Source organism: Meles meles, chromosome 5 (assembly GCF_922984935.1).
Source record: "Meles meles chromosome 5, mMelMel3.1 paternal haplotype, whole genome shotgun sequence".
Classification (NCBI taxonomy): domain Eukaryota; kingdom Metazoa; phylum Chordata; class Mammalia; order Carnivora; family Mustelidae; genus Meles; species Meles meles.
The window spans coordinates 103,437,525-103,458,858 of record NC_060070.1 but is presented as its reverse complement, the minus strand read 5'-3'; the positions used below and the strand labels follow the sequence as shown (position 1 = coordinate 103,458,858).

Below are 21,334 nucleotides of genomic sequence, written 5' to 3'. Positions count from 1 at the left end.
TCCCACTCCCTTTATAAAACTCTTGTGTATCCAGTGGGATTCAGGGTCGTAATGAAGAAGAGGTTGTTGACTAGACAACAGAAGAGATGAAGGGGAGAAAGCTGTCTCCACAGCCCCCTCCAGATCTTTTCCCTCCTTGCCTCTGGTTAAGGCAGAAATGAGAAAGAAACTGGAGAAACAGAGTCCTAGGCATTTGTCTTCATAACCCCTTCTACCCCAAAGTGAAGACAGCTTTTCCCTGTGTCCCAATTTCTAAACATGCTCCTGAGTGGAAGAGGAGGCCACAAGAGGGGAGAATCACCTCTTTCTGGAAGATGGGGTGGAAGAAAAAAGAAAAAGCCAGAAAACAAAAGAGAAAAGTTAGAGCTTACAGTTTGCCTCCATATCCCCAAATCCGCACCATCCCTCTGAAGATGGTGAGCACACAGAGCTGGAGGAGATCACTATCTTCACTGTAAAATATTCTTTCTGTATACCCAGAAGCTGTGCCTTTCATGTCTAGACCTGCTCAGTAGGTCCTAACTTCTGGACAGACACCTTTTCAGATGGTCTCTTGGAACCTGGTTGGCATCTCTGACCTACACGCACAATTCAGTTCAGTGTGCTGAATTATCTAGGCAATGCCTGCTTCCTTTTGAAAGAGTAAATTGTAGGAAGTCCTTTTTTTTTTTTTCTTTTCTTTTTTTAAAAGCAAATGTCAATGTACTCTAGAAATGAAAAATAGCAAATAAATTTTTTATTACTCTTTGTGAACAAACATCATTTGTATGATGTAACATTATTTTAAGTTACTATATTAAAATATTTCTCTAGATTTGCAGTCAAAGTTTTCTCCATTTAAGAGTAATCAGATGTATTGAGTGCTATACTAGGCTCTCTACAATATAGTGGCGAATTTGATTTCTATCCTATATAAGTTTTGTTCGTATAATAGTGGGTATTACTTACTATAGCCTTCCAAATAATGATGATATAAATTCTTGCATTTCTCTGATCAAGGGTGGTTTTGCTTAATCATTTTCTATGTTTTTAATCATTGACTAAACTGAATGAAATATTTTCAAGTATTTTTTTTTCTCCATTTTATTTATTTTTTTCAGCGTAACAGTATTCATTGTTTTTGCACAACACCCAGTGCTCCATGCAAAACGTGCCCTCCCTATTACCCACCACCTGTTCCCCCAACCTCCCACCCCTGACCCTTCAAAACCCTCAGGTTGTTTTTCAGAGTCCATAGTCTCTTATGGTTCGCCTCCCCTCCCCAGTGTCCATAGCCCCCTCCCCCTCTCCCAATCCTGCACAACTACTTCATCAGTACTGTTCTCACATGAGGCAAGCAAATTGCCTAAAACATATTCACAAACTTTTATTTTATTATTATTATTATTATTTTTTAAGATTTTATTTATTTGACAGAGAGAGACCACAAGTAGGCAGAAAGGCAAACAGAGAGAGAGAGACAGAGGAGCAAGAGACTCCCTGCTGAGCAGAGAGCCCGATGTGGGACTCGATCCCAGGACCACGAGATCATGACCTGAGCTGAAGGCAGAGGCTTAACCCACTGAGCCACCCAGAAGCCCCCTTTATTATTATTTTCTTAAAGATTTTATTTATTTATTTGAAAGACAGAGATCACAAGTAGGCAGAGGCAGGCAGAGAGAGAGCAGGGGAAAGCAAGCTCCCTGCTGAGCAGAGAGCCCAATGTGATGCGGGGCTTGATCCCAGGACTCTGGGATCATGACCCGAGCGGAAGGCAGAGGCTTTAACCCACTGAGCCACCCAGGTGCCCCATATTCACAAACTTTTAAAACCCTTTTATCTCAGAAAAGAAGAGGGACTATAATAAAAAAGTAAAAAAAAAGAACATGGAAATATGAAAATGAGTGTTTTAGTTATAATAGTGAAATTTACTGTTTTTTTTTTCTTTTTGAACAGGTTTAAGGTTCTACTTTGTAATAAAATTGGAAAAGATAGGAGTTACTAACATACATATTACTCAGCATGCAATACCAACTTGCTCTGTAGCTAGCATGAGTTTCACTACTGTATCCAAAGCAAAACTTATATTTAAGAGCAATAATGTCAACAACTCTACTGGTTATACTTTCCTTTTTGTTTTTTTTTTTTTTTTTCATGCTAAAGGTATAATTCAATATTTTGGGATTTTTTTCCTCATGAAGCCAAAAACTATAATTATACTCAAAGATTTATTATGCTCTGTGTATACTGTTTTTATGATTACTTAATTTGATCAATCATATTTTGACCAAGAAATTGGGGGGTGGGGACGGTTTGTTCTTAGATTTGTAAAAGGAATCATAACCAAATGTTAAAACTCTTTATCTCACCTTTTATTCACTTATATTTAATTAACTGTGTTTATCATATTTCTCTACTATTTCCCATGAAATAAAGAAACGTTGTTCAAAGCCAATTTCTGTATCTGATTAAACTGATCTTAAAGTCTGGTCTTTTAGGACTATCGATATGCATATCGATATGCATATCGATAGAAGGTCTGCATGTAATATAATTGCATAAAAGCTGAATAGAAGTACATTTTAACACAGAAAAGATTTGAGTCTAACTTTTTAATGCTCTTTTCAGCACTGCACTGGTTAATTTGTTGGTAAACATTATCGATCTTATTTTAGTGTAAACTCATTCCATTGGTATATCTCCTGACTAAACCACTTAAATGTAGTCCCTTGTAAGAAGCAGAGTATGCCAAGGAATTGAAGTTCCTTTAAAAAATTGTTGATCCTTGTATACTGAGCAGGGAAAGCGAAAATATTACACCAGTCATTTTAAAATAGATTGATTTATGGGGCGCCTGGGTGGCTCAGTGGGTTGAGCCTCTCTGCCTTCGGCTCGGGTCATGATCCCAGGATCCTGGGATCGAGCCCCGCATTGGGCTCCCTGCTCAGCGGAGAGCCTGCTTCCTCCTCTCTCTCTGCCTGCCTCTTTGCCTACTTGTGATCTCTGTCTCTGTCAAATAAATAAATAAAATCTAAAAAAAAAAAAAAAGATTGATTTAAAAGATATATTTTGTTAATAAGTTTATAAAGAATTGTGATTTATAGTTAATTTTTAAAAAGTGAAGTTTGGGTGGTTTGGGTCTAATTTTTAGGTGCACACATGCAAACACAGATACTGACTCTAATATAAAATTCCTGGTTAAATTTTTGGACCATTTTCTAAGAATAATAGGTAGTAAACAGAGATTTAGATAAATAAGCATTCTAAGTTTAACATTACATTCCAAAAATCACATTACAGAATTGATAAGTTTCATACTTGAAAACTTTTTTATTATACCTGAAACATTTTTACCCAGATTCACTTATCTTAAATACTGAATTTATAAAATTAAAGTCTGATTTTAATTATAATTTAGAAGAGCATTTGTGAATTTTAGATGTTTTCATTGTTAATATATAGAACATTCTTTGAAGAACGCTGTTCATTTTATAAAGGTCTTGGGCAGCTTCTGGTTTGTAATTGCAAAGGTGCATAGGTTATAGTTTTTTTAAGTATTCATGTTCATGTTTGTCTTTTTAAACTTTCTAATTAAGTACTTTTTGAAATACCAACATGTCAAAGCTGGTTCATGCCAATAACTTTAGAACACTAATACAGCTTACTCCCAACCTTCATATCCTGCTGTGTGAGACACACTAATAAATTGTAACACTACTCTCAGTTAAGACTGATGAATTTTGTTATTGAATTCATCTTACAATATGTATTAAAAAATGCATTTCTTAGTAACCCCAAAACAGTTGTACTTTCCTTCAAGCTGTCAGGTTGCAGGTTTCCTGAGCTTTTAGTGATATTATTACATCTACTGTTTAGATATGGTAACATCTACTTTTTCTAATGGAATGGTGGAAAATCTGGAACCTGACTCTTACTCACTTATGATGTGAATTGGCAAAGTATTTTTTAAATCTCTCTATGGCTTAGATCCTTTTCATTTATTCATTCACCCATTCATTGCTTCTCTTGTATCTATCAAACTGCATCAGGTTCTTTGTTGAGCTCAAAATTGACTGATGTGTATTTACTAGCAATAACCATAATATTGACACAAGGCAATTATAAAATTAAAATGGATAATGGGAATGAAATCACTATGAACAATTAAAACTTTGAGATTTTAAAATCAAATGAATATCTGTAAATTAGTTATAATAAGATAGAACCTGGTAACCAGGACACATTAAGCAGTTGGCCATCCATCACTCTGCCCAATATTTTAAAGTTCTGAGTTCTGTACTGTTGACAAAAAAGAGACCTCCAGATCCATACAGTGGCCAAATCATTGTATTTGATTATACAACTTTCACAGTGATGGCATTGCTTTTCACAGTAGTGAGACTGTTTTACTATAGTCCTTAACTGCCAGTGAGCTAGTGTCCCTCAGACAACCCAGGCTTACCCTCTTCTCAGTGTGACTCTCCACTGTGGATAGAGGTGGCTTATAGAAAGACGTGTAAGTAGAGAAGGGAAACTCTATTTAGTCAGTATAGAATGAGTACAATTAGATACAGTATTTTAAAAATGACTTCTTCCATGCACAGAGAATAACAATGTTGACAGTGTTATTATCAGACACAAAGGCATGATATATGAGAGGCAACACAGTTGACTGGAAAGAAAATTATGTACTGGGAGCTTTGAGACTTCTTGCCCCTACTTCAGAGTGATGTTGGGAACACGATTGTTTTGACACGGGAAGACCAGGAGGGTGGTCACGAAGGCATTGACCTGAACAAAGAATAACTAATGTGTATTTGTTATGTTTATCTTAGGAAACTGGGAACTGTTATTGAATAAAATGACTGGTTTCTCTGTCTGAAACATTGGTCTTCCGGTCTATAACCCGCAAATCCATTGGGTAGATTAGGTTTATTTTGTAATTTAAAAATAAATATTTGTAGACATTAATGGATTATGATTAAAATGTCCTGTCTGCATTTGCATAAGAGTAGGGGTCCTAGGTTACTTGATTTGGTCACCCTTGAAAAGCATGTGTGTTCCATTCAGTACTAGGAAGTACAGAAGTCCTTAGAATACAAAGGTAATGTTGAATAAAGAAGTTCAGGAAATTATACACCAGACCAAATTAGTTTTAACGCTTCTGAACTTAAGAAGTTTTTTAAGTGTGTTGTCAGACCATTTTAGTAGTGTAGCCAAAACAGGGTATTGGGTAGGGGAAGGGGGAAAAAAACTAGATGTTCAATTTTCCAGAGATTTCCTGTGTTTATTATTATAAGACTGTGATTTATTAAAACTGTCTTACTTCTTCAAGCAGACCAAAATTTCCTGTGTGCTACTGAGGCTAAGATGTATGGGGTTTGTGCAAAGAGTCTGTGAATGAGACAGGGTTATAGTACCCAGGCTACAATGCTGTTCATAGCTGGATAGAGTGTTCTCACCCGGAATTGTCAGGAAGAGCTCTAGTCTCTCTTTTTCTCATTACTGAAATTACAAATGTATTACATTTAAGAATAGTTACTGCTCAAATTTAGTTTTAAGTTGTAGTGTCTGAAACCATGTTATTTACATTTTTATAGTAATCAATGACATGTGTTAAAGAAATTGTACATTCTATACCCATCTTTCCTGCCACTCTGCTGCCTATGGAAAGTAATACCATCAGTTACATCTCAGCTAGCTAGTAGAGATGTTAGGCAAATGCCTTCTGACATTGCTTGCTTATGTTGAACTTATGTGAATGTTGTCCTAGGCGACGGTGGTGGAGTTGAGGCAAACAAAAACAAAACAAAAAAATCCTCCAAAAATACTTTTTAAAATGATTCAGCAGACTATATTACCAAACAGGGGAAAAATGAGGGTTATAAGTCCATGAGTTTAACTCTGTTTTCTGGAAGAATTTACAATGGTTTATTAAGCAGAGAATTTATAAATATACATAGACTCAGATATTGTGGATATACCAAGAATAAGACATTCGAGACTAATCTCATTACTTTCTTGGTAGTTTTTTTTTTTTCATGAAATGGCAAAGAAAAGGAATATTATAAGACACCACTAATATGTATTTCAAGAAGATTCTTAATTATCTTGTCATTGTTAAGAGCATAGTAAGACATTTCACCAAGGCTGGTAATTTCCAAACTTTTATTTTTTAATCCATGGAATTTTTCTCACCCTAGTTAAAAAATTATTAGTACCTCAAAATGTGCTGTGAACAGGAAAAGTATCTTAAAATATTTGTACAGATCCCTCCCAAGGTCCTGGGAGGGGCCCTAGCAATGTACTTGCTTGGTCATATATTTCAGTGAAGGTTACAAAACTGAGATATTTTTGTGTTTTTCTTAAAAAGGCTTCCTCTCTGTATTATAGTCATTTTAGATCCACATAACCTGCATTTGCTTCCAAGTAAAAATAAAATGGATCTTCTTTATTGAAGCAGGAGTGGGAGCCTCAAATGCACTGATTGGTCTTTCCTTGAGCGGAAGCCAGCAATAGCCTTTTTTTTTTTTTTTTTTTTTAATGTTACGTTAGTCACCATAGAGTACATCATTAGTTTTTGATGTAGTGTTCTCAGAGTCATTGTTTACATATAATACCCAGTGCTCCATGCAATACGTGCCCTCCTTAATACCCACCACCGGGCTCACCCATTCCCCTACCCCCTGCCCCTCTAATGCTGGCTTCATAGAAAGAGTCTGGAAGTTTTCCTTTTGTATCTTTTTTTTTTTTTTTTTAAACAGTATCAGGAGAATAGGTTTTATTTCTTCTTTGAATGTTTGGTAGAATTCTCCAGAGAATCTGTCAGGTCCCGAACTCTTGTTTTTTGGGAGGTTTTTGATCACTGCTTCAATCTCATTACTAGTTATTGGTCTATTGTCAGTTTCTTCCTGTTTCAGTCTTGGAAGTTTATAGGTTTCCAGGAATGCATCCATTTCTTCTAGGTTGCTTAACATATTGGCATACAGCTGTTGATAATTTCTGGTGATTAATTGTATATCCTTGGTGTTAGTCGTGATCTCTCCCCTTTCACTCATAATTTTATTAATTTGGGTCCTTTCTCTTTTCTTTTGGATTAGTTTGGCCAATGGTTTATCAATCTTATTAATTCTTTTAAAGAACTAGCTTCTAGTTTGTTGATGTGTTTTACTGTGTCTTTGGTTTCTAACTCATTGATCTCTGCTCTAATCTTAATTATTTCCCTTCTAGTGCATGAGATAGGCTTAATTTGTTGTTAATTTTCCAGTTCTTTAAGGTATAAAGAGAGTTTGTGTATTCAGGATTTTTCTGTTTTTTTGAGTAAGACTTGGATGGCTATGTATTTCCCCCTTAGGGCCACCTTTGCCGTATCCCATAGGTTTTGGACTGATGTGTCTTCATTCTCATTGCTTTCCATGAATTGTTTATGCTCTTCTTTGATCTCCTGGTTGATCCAAACATTCTTGAGCAGAATGGTCTTTAGCTTCCAAGTGTTTGAATGTCTTCCAAATTTTTTCTTGTGATTGAGTTCCAGTTTCAAAGCACTGTGGTCTGAGAATATGCAGGAAATAATCTCAATCTTTTGGTATTGGTTGAGACCTGATTTGTGACCCAGTATGTGGTCTATTCTGGAGAAAGTTCTATGTGCCCTTGAGAAGAATGAATATTCTGTTGTTTTAGGGTGGAATGTTCTGTATTTATCTATGAGGTCCTTCTGGTCCAATGTGTCAATTCGCAGCAAGAGACTTTGTGATTGAATCTGCTGTGATTCCGTCTTGTTGATGGCTAGCATCTTCTGAGAAGTTTTGAGACTAGAGATTCCTGGGTCTTACAGCAGAACAGAATCAAAATCTGTACAGATGGGTCCAAAAATATGTATTTATTTAAAAAGTACCTGAGATAGTTCTGATGATGAATCTAGTTTGGGAGGCACTGGTTTAGATAATTAAACCATGCATCCCTACCCAAATTGTTTAGCTTGAGGATAGGATCTTTCTAGGGGTTTTCCCTTGATCTTTTGACACATGAAATCTTTAACAATGACTCAAATAAAAGATATAGACAATAGATTATATAGGAGTTACATTTGTCAAAGAGGTACTAGAGAATGTGCTTTACAGTCAGGTAGACTTGGGTCCCATCCCAGCTCTCCCAGTCAGTAGCTGGGTAATCTTCCTCACCCTTAATATCTGTAGTTATCGTCTACAAAAATTGTTCCTCTCACTGGGTTATTAAAAGCATTTAAGTAGATAATGCAAATAAGGAATTCAACACACATAAAACTAACATACAGAGTACCATAAAGTAAATGTTTGTTTTTATCCTTATCACTATCACTGCTAACAGTAAAATCTTAGAAGAATTAGTAGAGACAAAGAATCATGGTTCAAGATGGGTTGAATTCAAAATGGAATAAATGACAAGAGAAATTTCAGCTCATTTAAACAACCATTTATTAAATGCCCTTTATGCAAAGTCTTTAAGGAGCTAATAATTTAAGGACAGAAACACATAAAACAATAAATCATACAAAATGTAATGAGAGTAATGTTATACAGGCACATAGCTAGGGAGATAATAGAGACACATGGATCAAGTTGATTGTTGAGAATGTCTTAGGAGTTTTTAAGTTGATTATTGGATGAAATAAATGAACTCGATGAAAATAGAAATGATTTTCAGGCAGATGTAATGGTACATGCGAAGGATCATAGAGGCAAAGCAGTTTGACATAGTATTGCAAACATTTTGCTATGGCTAGAGGATATTTGAGAGCACTAGGTGAACTATCATCAAGAACTAGATGAACTATTAAGGAAAAATAGGATTCTGGAGATCTCAAAACTTTCAAGGGCTTAGTTTCAAACTATTCTGAAATCTCAGCAGTGGGGAGAGGAGAATAGGGTTCTAGCCAAGGAATGAATAACTCTGATATAATGCTGTCCTCAGCTATTGTGGTCATGGCTGTCTGATCTAAGGTGACACCAGTTTTCTGGAGTTGGGGTGGTGTGACCTAACCACAGCACTCTGGATCGTGGTGATGCTAGTAGAAAGCAACAGAAAAATCTTATTCCATTGGGTCTATGTGAGCTGAAGGAGAAACTTACTCTAAAATTTTGATTCTTCACTCCAGGATGGAGTTTCAGACTCCTCGAGACGGATCATATAAATCAGCCAACGAACTTCTCCACCAGGCACACTTACAGTTTATGCTCTCAGAAATTTTGATTCATTGGGGCTTCCATACAATACAGAAAGAGGAATTTTATAAACCATCCCAGATAATTCTGACCCAGGCAGACTTCAGACGTTGGTTTTGAGAAACACTTCTCAACGTAAACTGGACCTTGTAGTAAGTGCTACAGACCATGCCCTTATTCCTGCTGGTAGGGATGGGTTTTCTAGGAGATCTCCAGTCACAGTTCTCGTACGTCTATGTCTACATAAAGCATAGCTAACAAGAGGAAGGGTCTTAATTCTTTTAGTCGGATGTAATTAAAATAAAATTGAGGGTTCCACAAGATCATGGTTTGGCCATGACTTGTGTATATACATTCAGAATGTCAAAATAATTAAGTCCTTCCAGTCTTCACTTGTGCATTATATGGAAGATTAAAAGGGACCTAATTTGTATCCTATTATGGGAGTTTGAAAATTTACTTTCCTTACCTCTCCAAGTGTCCTATGCCCCATATATGTTTTAGAGTCTCTTCTTCTCTCAATGAGTCTTTTTCTTTATGCTTTTTAGGTTCTGTATATCTCTGTTTAGTCCCCTGATTGCATATCACAGTGGGTGCCTGGCTTGCACCAGCGAAGATAAAGAGTATGGGTGAGAGTAAGAGAGGCATCCTGCTGACAATGACAAAGCTTTCTTTGAATGATGGTGGGGTCAATGTTCTGACCCAATTTTTACTCTGTTTAGGATCTTTTTTCATTTCCATGAAACTTACCAGTGTTAATCATGCTACCCAAAGAACCCATCCTATTATAGTCTATTCTCCTTTTTCTCCTCTTGGTAACTTTATTCCTATCTGATGCTTCTTGTGATCAAATTTTAACTTTGTTGCCTCTGTCAAGGTTGCTTATCACAAATATTTGAACTAGGGAATATGCAGTTTTCCAGGGAACAAACAGGTATGTATGGCTCAATTGCCTTCCTGTTCAAGGATTGTTTTTGGTAAGGTGCAAAGTATGATCTGGAACTTGAGGTCATTCAGTTTTGAAATAGCTGACCTGGAGGTAGGTTTCATAACTCTAAATGAAGTAATTGTTGTGCTATTTCTAACTGGTAATATTTGGATGGTTCAGGGCCATCTTCCTCATTCTAAGATCTGGGAATCACTAGGGGACACAGGCTAATCACTTTGTAGGGAACTTTCAAATTTGAAGATACCAATTGGAGGACCCTCATTAAGAAAAAAGAGTGTATAATGTCAAATATAAGATTAAGTGGCAAAATTAACTATTAATTTTGAATGAGCAAAAAAACCTCATGAAATTGTAAAGTTTAAAAAGTTATCAAATATCAAAGTTACCTCGAAATTAAGGAAAAGTATTTTAAAAATTAAGTGTCTGAGGTTACGTCATAACTTTTTTTTTTAATGGGAAGGAAATTTAACATGAGATCTAGCCTCTTAAATTTTTCAGGGTACTGTACAGTATCGCTAAATATCAGCAGAATGTTGTACAACACATTCCAAAGTTAACCAGCTCTCATAGCTAAAACTCTACCCATTGAATAACAACTCCCCATTTCTCCTTCCCCCTCAGCCCCTCACAATCACTATTCTCTGCTTCTTTGTGTTTGACTATATTATTGATACCTCATATAAGAGGAATTATGCAGTATTTATCATCCTACAATTGTTTCATTTAGCCTAATGTACTCAAGTTTCATCTGTATTTTTGCATTTGGCACAATTTACTTTTTTGGTATTTTGTTGTCCGTTTATACCACGTTTTCTTATCCATTCACTCACCCATGGAGACTTGGACTATTTCTTCATCTTGGATATTATGAATAATAATGTTCTGACTTAGGGATGCAAATACCTGTTTGAGAGTTTGATTTTTATTCTTTTTTTTTTTAAAGATTTTATTTATTTATTTGACAGATCACAAGTAGGCAGAGAGGCAGGCAGAGAGAGAGGAGGAAACAGGCTCCCTGCTGAGCAGAGAGCCCAATGCTGGGCTCTATCCCAGAACCCTGAATTATGACCTGAGCCGAAGGCAGAGGCTTTAACCTACTGAGCCACCCAGGCACCCCTTGATTTTTAAGTCTTATGGATGAATACCTAGAGTTAGGATTGTTAGAACATACAGTATTTCTATTTTTTATTTTTTGGCACTTTCACACATAGTGGCTGTGCCATTTTACATTTTCACCAATAGTGTACAAGAGTGCCATTTTCTTCAAATCCTTCATTGCCAACACTTGTTATCTTCCATGTTTTTCATACTAGCCATGCTAATAGGTATAAAGTAGTTATCTTATTGTGGTTTTGCTTTTTGTTTCCTGATTAGTGATATTGAGCATGTTTTCATATGTCTTTTGGCCATTTGTATGTGTTCTTTGGAAATATGTCTATTCAAATTCTTTGCTCATTTTTAAATTGGGTTGTTATTTTTACTATAAGGGTGGCAGCATGCCTTCTGCATTGTGGATGCTAACCTCTTATCCTATATGTGGTTTGCAAATATTTTCTTTCAGTGTGTTGCCTTTCCACTCACCAGTTTCTTTGCTGTGCAGAAGCTTTTTAGTTTCGTGTAGTCACACTTGTCTGTTTTTGCTTTTGTTGTCTGTCCTTTTGGTGTCATATATGGTAAGTCATTGCCAAGATTAGTGCTATAAAACTAACTCACTTTCGTTTCTCCTTCCTTCCTTAAGAGTTTTACAAATCCAGGTCTTAAATTTTAGTCCATTTTGAGTTCACTTTTTGGTATGGTTTAAGATCAGGATCCAATTTCATTCTTTTACATGTTGGTATCAAATTTTTCCAGCACTATTTATTGAAGAGATTGTCTTTTCCCCATTGTGTATTTCTGGCATCTTTGTCAAAGATCAGTTGAATGTATACACATCAGTTTATTTCTGGGCTTTCTATTCCATCGCTTTGGGTTATATGTCTGTCTTCCATGCTGTTTTAGTTACTGTAGCTTTGAAACATATTTTGAAATCAGGAAGTATAATATATCCAGCTTTATTCTTCTTTCTCAAGATTAATTTGGCTATTTGGGCTTCTTTCTGGCTTCATATAAATGTTAGGATTTTTTTTTTATTTCAGGAAAAAAATGGAATTGAGATTTTGATAGGGATTTCATCTTTAATTTATAGATCACTTTGTGTAATGTGGACATTTTCACGCACTAAATCTTGGAATCCATGAACATGGGATATTTTCTATTTGTTTTTAGCTTCTTTTATTTCTTTCATCAATGTTTTATAGTTTTCATGTAAAGTTCTTCCACCTCCTTGGTTAACTTAGTTCCTAAGTATTTTGTTCTTTTTGATATTATTGTAAATGAGATTGTCTTCTTAATTTCCTCTTTGGATGATTTCTTGTTAGTGTATGGAAATGCAACTGATTTTTTTTCCATTTTATTTATTTTTTCAGCGTAACAGTATTCATTCTTTTTGCACAACACCCAGTGCTCCATGCAAAACGTGCCCTCCCCATTACCCACCACCTGTTCCCCCAACCTCCCACCCCTGACCCTTCAAAACCCTCAGGTCGTTTTTCAGAGTCCATAGTCTCTTATGGTTCGCCTCCCCTTCCAAATTTTTTTTTTTTTAATAAACATATATTTGCGACGACGTGGATGGAACTAGAGCGTATCATGCTTAGTGAAATAAGTCAATCGGAGAAAGACAACTATCATATGATCTCCCTGATATGAGGACATGGAGAAGCAACATGGGGGGTTAGGGGGATAGGAGAAGAATAAATGAAACAAGATGGGATTGGGAGGGAGACAAACCATAAAAGACTCTTAATCTCACAAAACAAACTGGGGGTTGCTGGGGGGAGGTGGGATTGGGAGAGGGGGAGGGGGCTATGGACATTGGGGAGGGTAAGTGCTATCGTGAGTGCTGTGAAGTGTGTAAACCTGGCGATTCACAGACCTGTACCCCTGGGGATAAAAATACATTATATGTTTATTAAACAATTTTTTATTTAAATTCAACTTAGTTGAACTTAGTCTATTAATAGTTTCAAGGATAGAATTTAGCGATTCATCAGTTGCATGTAACACCCAGTACTCATGATGTCAAGTGCCCTCCTTAATGCCTTTCACCCAATTATCCCATCCCTCAATCAACCTTACCTCCAGGAACCCTCAGTTTGTTTCCTGTAGTTAAGAGTCTGTTATGGTTTGTCTCCCTCTCTGTTTTTATCTTATTTTACTTTTCCTTCCCTTTCTTTATGTTCATTTGTTTTTTTTTTTCTTAAATTCCACGTAGAAGTGAAATCATATGGTATTTGTCTTTCTCTCACTTAATTTGCTTAGCATAATTCCCTCTAGTTCTATCCACATTGTGGCAAATGGCAAGATCTCATTCTTTTTGATGGCTGAGTATTGTCTGTGTGTGCGTGCATGCCTGTGTGTGTATACACACACTGCATCTTTTTTATCCTTTCATCTATCAGTGGACATCTGGGTTGTTTCCATAGTTTGGCTATTGTGTACATCGCTGCTACAAACATTGGGGTGCACATGCCCCTGCAAATCACTGTTTGTATCCTTTCGATAAATACCTAGTAGTGCAATTGCTGGGCCATAGGGTAGCTCTATTTTTAATTTCTTGAGGAACCTCCATGTTGTTGTCCAGAGTGGCTGCACCAGTTTTCATTCCCACCAACAGTGTAAGAAGGTTTCCCTTTCTCTACATCCTCACCAACATCTACCATTTCCTGACCTCTTAATTTTAGCCATTCTGACTTATCTGAGGTGGTATTGCAATTGTGGTTTTGATTTGTATTTCCCTGATGCTGAGGGATGTTGAGCATTTTTTCATATGTCTTTTGTCCATTTGTATGTCTTCTTTTGGAGAAATGACTGGTCATATCTTCTCTCCCATTCTTGACCCAATTATTTGTTTCTGTGAGTGTTGAGTTTGGTAAGTTCTTTATAGATTTTTAGATAATAGCCCTTTATCTGTTAATTCATTTGCAAATATTTTCTTCTATTCTGCAGGTTGCCTTTTATTTTTGTTAACTGTCTCCTTTGCTGTGCAAAACCCTTTTTATTCCTATGAATTCCCAGTAGTTCATTTTCACTTTTGTTTTCCTTGCCTTTGGAGATGTATCTAGCAAGAAGTTGCTGTGGCCAAGGTCAAAGAAGTTGCTGCCTGTGTTCTCATCTAGGGTTTTGATGGATTCATGTCTCACATTTAGGTCTTTCATCCATTTTGAGTTTATTTTTGTGTATGGTATGCATGTGTATGGTTCCCAACACCATTTGTTGAAGAGACTCTCATTTTTCCATTGGATATTCTTTCCTGCTTTGTTGAGGGTTAATTGACTATAGAGCTGTGGGTCCATTTCTGGGTTGTCTGTTCTGTTTCATTGATCTGTGTGTCTGTTTTTGTGCTATTGATTTTTATATGCTGATTTTGTATCCTGTAGATTTACTGAATTTGTAAATTAATTCTAAGAGGTTTTTTGTTTTTGTGGAATCTTAGCATTTTCCACATTTCAGGTCATATTATCTGTGGAGAGGCTAAGTGGTTCAGTCAGTCAAGCATCTGACTTGATATCAGCTCAGGTCATGATCTCAGGGTCATGAGATCAAGCCCCATGTTGGTCTCTGCACTCAGCTCAGAGTCTGCTTGAGGTTTTTTCTTTCTCTCTCTCTGTCCTCTCCCTGCTTTCTCTCTTTCTCTCAAATATATAAAGAAATAAAATCTTAGAAAAAAAAGATCGTGTCATCTGTGAACAGAGAAAATTTTGCTTCTTCCTTTCCTTTGCATGCCTTTATTTTTCTTGCCTAATTGCTTTGGCTAGGACTAATAATTCTGTGTTGAATAGGAATGGAAAGAGTGAGTATCCTGTTTTATTCTTGATCTTAGAGGAAAAGTTTTTCACTATTGAGTATAATGATAGCTGTGGGCTATCATTATATGTGGGCTCACATATGGTACTTCTTATGTCAAAGTAATTTTATTCTATTTCTAAAGTTTTGTTTGTTTGAGTTTCTATTATGAAACTGTTGAATTTTTTCAAATGCTTTTTGATGAAGCATTTTTTGGTCAAATTTTTACATATATTGAGATGATCATTTGGTTTTATCCTTGATTCTGTCATTGTAGTGTATCACATTTATTTGAGCATGCTGAATCTTTCTTGCATCCCAGGGATAAATCCCACTTGGTCATGGTGTATGATCCTTTACACATCCTATTTGGTTTGGTAGTGTTTTGTGGAGGATTGTTTCCTCTGTGTTCATTAGAAATATTACCCTGTAGTTTTCTTCTCTTGTAATGTCTTGTGTGGTTCTAGTATCAGGGTCTTATAAGACCAACTTCTACTGCATGTTGTTATAAAAAGAAGTATTCCCTCCTCTTGGATTTTTTTGGAAGAATTGGTAGAAGGATTGGCATTAAGATTTCTTTAAATGTTTGATAGAACTCATGTAGTCTTATGCTTTTCTTTTTTCAGTTTTACTGATTCGGTCTCATTACTAGTTGTAGTCTCATTTTGATTGTCCATTGCTTCATGTTTTTCTACATTTTTTGACTGCACACTCTTAGTTTGCCTCTTTCTCATAATAGAACTTCATAATATTTTCTGTGAGAAACTAGAAAGATGATTGAGTCTTTTCTCGTGGTGTTAAGGTTTTGTTTTGTTTTTGTTTTTGGTAGGTTAGCAAAGTGTATTTCAGTTTAATAATACATTTTTGGTAATGTTTTTCTACATTATATCTAACACTTTGTGATGTGTAACCTTATAAATAGATACACTATTTCAGAAGAATTACCATAGTTTTGTGCCCTTCACAGGGGAGATTTTTGATATATATTCTGTACTGTGATTTTTATAATAGATAAAAATATGAATGATGTAATTTTATATACTGCATATTGCCTTTATTTAAGATAAGAAAGAACTTCCATTTAATTTGACATTGATGAAAACTGAATCCTCCATCACAATTTTATACATAAAATGTTTAGCAAAATTTTTTATAGACTAGTTTCTGATTCTATACATTTTGAAACTTGTTTCTCCTCCAATATTTATGTACTTCTGGTGCCAGATATTGTAGGACATGGTGAATATGGAATTTTTGCTTAACTCTAGAACAAGGATTTTAATAGGAGGTGTAACTGAGTCCTATATGTTATATATTTTGTGTTTTAAATACATGAGAATATTTATGTCAATGTTCTTTTTTTTTTTTAAAGATTATTTATTTATTTGACAGAGATCACAAGTAGGCAGGGAGGCAGGCAGAGAGAGAGAGGAGGAAGCAGGCTCCCTGTTGAGCAGAGAGCCAGATGTGGGGCTTGATCCCACCCTGGAATCATGACCTGAGCTGAAGGCAGAGGCTTGAACTCACTGAGCCACCCAGGTGCCCCTATGCCAATATTCTTGAAGAGCACGAGAATCACAAGCTCTCCTAGTGGCAAAGTATGTGCCTGAATTCATACATACAGAAATATAATATAGCAATGTAAAGGAGGAACCCAATGGTGTTCCAGTCTTTATGTGTATGACTTGAAGACTATTACAAAACCCACTATATAGATTAAAGCAGCATTTTGTGTAATTTCCCTTTTGTCTTCTCTTCTCATATTTGCTCACTGCTCCAGAGCAATAAAAGCATCTTGCCACCAAGACATCTCTCTCACACTCCATCTTATTTGCTTCCAACTTTATTGTTATTTTGATTATTTAGATTTTCTGTCTATCTTTTCCTTTTCTCCTAGCACTTTTCATTTTCCCTCTTAATACACCATGAGAAGAAATCAGGTGCAGCAGTCTTGTTAGAATAAAAGAGAGGAAACAATTTGAGCTTTTTAGTAGGTGATTGGAGTGAAGGACGGGACAAGGGTAATGCTCACCCATTGAGGATGCTTGACTTGGTCATGTTGGCTGTACCAGGGCAGAGAGAAAAGGAGTAAAAGTAGAGCTCCATATTTAGATTATAAGATCTAGTTGTAAGACATGGTCAAGTAATGTAATTTGGCAGATACTCCTTTGCAGATAGCACCTTAAAGAAGGAGTCTCTAAATATTTTTTTCCTTCACATTAATTTTAGATTCTACTCTAAACACTTTTGTCATTTAATAATACAATGCTAAGTTGAATTCTTAATATTTCCACCCCATAACAGAATACAATTTCCTCACTTTCAGCAGAGCCACAGAGATGCATAATTTCCATGGTGATACAAAACAATTAAACTCCTTTTATGTATTTTGCAGTCTTGTTAGTGATTAAACTCTAATTAAGTTAAAATAATAATATAGTGATTTTATATGTGATCAGTGTATGTGAGACTTCCATAAAATTTTTATAATGCAGCTCTGGAACTTAAAACCCTGTACCATGTGTTATCTTTGTAATTGGATTTGGTCTGGGAAAAGGAAAAAATGTTAATCAGTGTTAAGTGAATAAGAATCAGTTCTTAAAAAAAAAAAATAAAGTCTCAGTTTTTTCCTGTACTTTTATCTAAAATTAATTATAAATAATTATTTCACTTTATTGAAATTTCAGAAAACATATATTTTTCATATATTTCATATATTTCATATATTTCAGTTCAGTTGGAACTGAACAAAATTTACTTAGTGAGTATTCTGTTATATCAGTTGTTATTTGGAAGAGAGATCAAGAGTAATAGGTATTTTTACTTTCACTTGATTGGATTTCAAAATGGAAGAATTGTGTGATTTAAAAAAAAAAATCTATAAAATCTTTCTCCCTCTAATTATCTGAAGAATCTTAATAAAAATATGTTTTAAATTTAGGCATATTACACCCTTCCTTTTCAGTACATAGGAAGTTGAATTTATTATGGAAAGTAAATATATATATATATATATGTGAATAGTCTTGTTCTATGAATATTTTTGAATAGTTTCAAGTTCTCTGAATAGTTTTGCTTCATTAAATCCTTATGAGTAATTTGCTCTGTTAAAAAACAGACCTTCAGTTATTTACATTTAGCCTAGACCAAGTGTAGCTTAAATATTTGTCTCATTATTCTAGTTTAGTTTACCAAGAAAAATGCTTTCTTATCTGTGCTACATAAAACTCTGGATCACATGACATTTATATTTTGTGGTTTGGTATGTACACATATACACACACATATCTTTCCCTGCTGGTCTGTGGATTCTGTGTGTATAAACTGTGTCTCCTTAATTTTTCTATGCCATGTTAAATATGTAATAAGTGCATAAAATACTGAAATGAATTTTAAAAATTATTTTTAAGGTCTTAAGACATAATGCAAATTTAATAGTTTGTCTACAAAATATAATTGAAATGTCTAAATTTTTTTCTCTCATTTAGTTTATGAGAAACGCTTGGACATTGTTAATGACTTGTGCATTATCTTGAAATCCCAATGAACTCAGAAAATTTGGATGAGGACTGTATGTATTTAGGAGTGATTAGAGTATTCAGATAATGACAAAATATTAGTAAGATGTCTAAATATGTATAATGTGGAGTGTTTTAATTCACCTCATGACAGTAGCAAATAAAATCTCCAAACTATATGACTATTATACTTTAATCTTTATGACCTTTTGCATATCTTTAATACCCTTGCAAAGTGTTACACTAATATTACCATTTGAATCCATATATAAATGTGGACTTCTAAGAATCTGATTAATCAAGGTATAGCCAGTTTTGTTGGCCAGATAGACCTAGGTATTGCCATTTCCAAACTGTGGTCAAATTATAGCAAAGTATGTTATCAACCAAATTACGGGGATTTTTGTGATTTTAAATGAAAAGTCACAGAAAAATCTTTAAAATATGTTAAATCAAACCATGTAGAAAGGTTTCATTAAAATGTCAAAATAGTGCTATAAAGGAATAGTTCCATTATTGTTTGAATAATAGTTTAAAATTTAGACATTAAAATAACATCAAGATTGAAATATAGCATAAGCTTCCTAAGAGTAAAAACAAAAATAGTAAGGCAAGAATTTTATACCATTAATTGAAACCTGTTTTATTTTATTCATGTAATAAAATTATATTCTATCAGGATTTTCTAAAGCTCTTTACATAACTGTCATTATTTACCAAATTTAGACTGAATGCTACTACTTATTAAATGATCTCTTTATACTGTGACTATTTTAGTTTTTAAAAAAATTTTTTAAAGATTTTATTTATTTATTGGACAGAGAGATCACAAGTAGGCAGAGAGGCAGGCAGAGATAGAGGCGGAAGCAGGCTCCCTGCTGAACAGAGAGCCCAATGTGAGGCTCGATTCCAGGACCCTGGGCTCATGACCTGAGCCAAAGACAGAGGCTTTAACCCACTGAGCTACCCAGGCACCCCTATACTGTCACTATTTTAAAAGAAAAAGTACTGATTTGTTGGAATCAAATTCATGTATTATAATTTTACTATGGTATCTTCAGTGATTATCAAAGTTTAGCTTTCATGACCTGGGGATTTGGTTACTATCATCTCTATTCGTTTTTCAGTTTTACTGACTGAAACACCTATTGAAATTTTTGTTAATTTACATGTGGAATGAGATAATAGCATATAGGTCAATATAACCTATATTTCTTAAATATTAAAATGTGTTTTGTGCCCTTTATGCTATTCTTTGATGCACACTTTAACCAAATCTATATATTGGTTAGAGAAGCACTTTATTCATTTCTGTTATCATGGTTATATAAATGTTTCTAAAATATTTAAACATGCTATGTTCAGTTAGGTATAAGTATTAGTAATATCAACTAACATTCCTGTCCAGTAAGAGTGTTGTTTTAGATTTCATTACAGTGCCCTAAAACTAGTAGTAACTCTGCTTGAAATTAGGAGTGGTATTCTAATTTTTTCACTATAATTTGTTTGTACATGATCGCATGTACATTTGTGTGTGTGTGTATGAGAAAGAGGCACAGAAATGCAGACCTCACAATCTAGCATCCGACAGAAAAGCTTAATTCATAGATACATAATGAAAGACTGTGTTGAAGTATGCAGAAATGCTAAACAATTTTAAAAGGCTATAAACTGGGGTGCCTGTGTGGCTCAGTGGGTTAAAGCCTCTGCCTTCGGCTCGGGTCATGACCCCAGGGTCCTGGGATGGAGCCCCGCATTGGGCTTTCTGCTCAGCAGGGAGCCTGCTTCCTCCTCTCCCTCTCTGTCTGCCTGCCTCTCTGCCTACTTGTGATCTCTATCTGTCAAATAAATAAATAAAATCTTTAAAAAAAAAAGGCTATAAACTAGTGGGAGTTACATTTTTTTTTTGCATTTTTTTTTATTTATTTTTTCAGCGTAACAGTATTCATTGTTTTTGCACAACACCCAGTGCTCCATGCAAAACGTGCCCTCCCCATTACCCACCACCTGTTCCCCCAACCTCCCACCCCTGACCCCTCAAAACCCTCAGGTTGTTTTTCAGAGTCCATAGTCTCTTATGGTTCGCCTCCCCTTCCAAATTTTTTTTTTTTAATAAACATATAATGTATTTTTATCCCCAGGGGTACAGGTCTGTGAATCGCCAGGTTTACACACTTCACAGCACTCACGATAGCACATACCCTCCCCAATGTCCATAGCCCCCTATGGAAAGAACCTAGATGTCCATCAACAGATGAATGGATAAAGAAGATGTGGTATATATACACAATGGAATACTATGCAGCCATCAAAAGAAATGAAATCTTGCCATTTGCGACGACGTGGATGGAACTAGAGCGTATCATGCTTAGTGAAATAAGTCAATCGGAGAAAGACAACTTTCATATGATCTCCCTGATATGAGGACATGGAGAAGCAACATGGGGGGTTAGGGGGATAGGAGAAGAATAAATGAAACAAGATGGGAGTTACATTTTTGAATAAAGTCCGCTCTGTTACAGGACTAGACAGTGTGTCCTATTAATTTTTCCTGGGAACTTCTATTCTTAGTACCATTCCTCTAGAACTTGTTGCCTGATGAATTCTCAAAACTGTCTGAGAATTGCCTCACTTGTTTCTAGACTGCCCTTTGTATCTCTCCCAGGTTGATCTTTCCAAAATACTGCATGTTTCCCAGTCTTCAGCTAATTCAACATCCACTCCCCATGGCTTTCTATTGCCTTCATGATAAATTCTGTATTTTTAGAATAACGTGAACCTAACTCAGGAATACATCATAAAGT

General features: G+C 35.3%; 1 protein-coding gene across 1 annotated transcript in view; it reads left to right on the top strand.

Moving 5' to 3' along the window:
- HMGCLL1 (3-hydroxymethyl-3-methylglutaryl-CoA lyase like 1) overlaps window positions 1-21,334 on the top strand; it is a 202,949-nt gene that overhangs the window by 57,493 nt on the left and 124,122 nt on the right. The gene's annotated exons all lie outside the window — the stretch shown is intronic.